Raw genomic sequence first — 1,515 nt, 5'->3', positions numbered from 1 at the left:
AAAAAAAAAAGAAAAAAAGAAGCAGCAGCCCCGCAAAGCGTTGTGGTTTCTCCACTTCAGAGCCCCGGTCCAGTTTGGAAGCGAGAATAATCCCAGAGAGTTTGATCCTGATTAAATCAAAGCAGCTCTGGCAGCGACTTCAATGGGGGCTGAGTCACGGCTCCAGCGCCGTCCTCTCCGCAGGGGAAGCGCCGCATTTTCCGCACGATTGGATTGCAAACTCCCAGCCCGGTCCCTCCACCCCTTCACCCCCAAGGTGAACGTTCCCACTTGGCTTTTTGGGCTTTTGGAGGCTGCAGAGCCCGGCAGGTTGTGCCGGCCCTCCCGAGAAGCACGTCCGCATCCACGGGAGTCCAAGCGCGGGGAGGAATCAACGCCAAGGGGACACTGAGATTATTCCAGCAAGTTTTCTGTTCCTTCTCCTACTATTTTCCCAGGGATTTGCTCCTTTATGCCATATTTACTACCGCGAATATCAAATTGTTAATATTAATATTACTAATCAATATTAATTCCCGTTTTAATTAATTAATGAATTAATTCCTGCGAGCAGCAGGAGCAGGAGGTGAGTGAGGCTGTTTGGTGACCCCATGAGCGGTGTTGGGTCGGGACACAAATATTAAAACACCAGGAAAACTCTATGGGGCTCCAAAAAGACCCCCTGGAGGCAGAACTTTAATCATTTTGCTTTAAAAGAGTGGGGGGATGATTTCAGGTGTGAGGGACCCACGCTGAGCCGCTGTCAAATTTGGCAGGGGACTTGTACAAGCAAATTTCTGCCCAAGACCTCGGAGTCTTGCACTACCAGAGCATATTTGCATTTTTCCTTTTGCATATTGAAGGAAACAAGGGCTCAAAATTCCCTGGAAACTTCCATTCCGCCCCTGCTGTGGGATTTCAAGGAGTCTGGTGGAAGAGGAGCTTGGCTTCAACCCTGTACCAGGTTTTAAAGGGGAAAAGGAGCAGCCAGCGGTGGAATCATCACCCCAAAGTCAGTGGTTGGCTCATTCAAGGTCTGTGCCCTGCAAAACTGTTGTTAGAAGGTTTAGGGATACAAGAACACCCATTATGGGGTAAGGTTTTCCCTAAAAACCTTACTTCCTCCTGATATCAGGTAACAGCTGCTCTACAGCCTAGGGAGCTCATTAAAAAAAACCCAACAAAACAAAACAAAACAAACAAACAAAAAACCCAAAACAAGCCAAAATAAAATGTTTCCCTATTTCTTCCTAAAAGCTTGGCACAACCTGCTGGAAGATTTTCCCCGTGGCTTCTCTTAGAGGTGAAATGCTGGAGGGTTTATTTTCCTGCCTGATGTGTGGAAGAGAAAAAAGAAAGGCACTGTTAGGCTTGGGAGAATTCTTCTTTCCATTGCCATTCAGCAGACCCGATTAAATTGCACAGCCCGGCCTTTTGTGCCACTGCTCCTCTGTTCCCAAGGTGTTAAGATTTTTATCCAACCCCACTCAAAAAAATCGAGGGAGAGGAGAAAGAAAGGAGGGAAAAGAGAAAGGG

Source organism: Parus major, chromosome 22 (genome assembly GCF_001522545.3).
Source record: "Parus major isolate Abel chromosome 22, Parus_major1.1, whole genome shotgun sequence".
Taxonomy (NCBI): Eukaryota; Metazoa; Chordata; class Aves; order Passeriformes; family Paridae; genus Parus; species Parus major.
The sequence above is the reverse complement of the archived record's forward strand: the minus strand, read 5'-3'. Positions refer to the sequence as shown.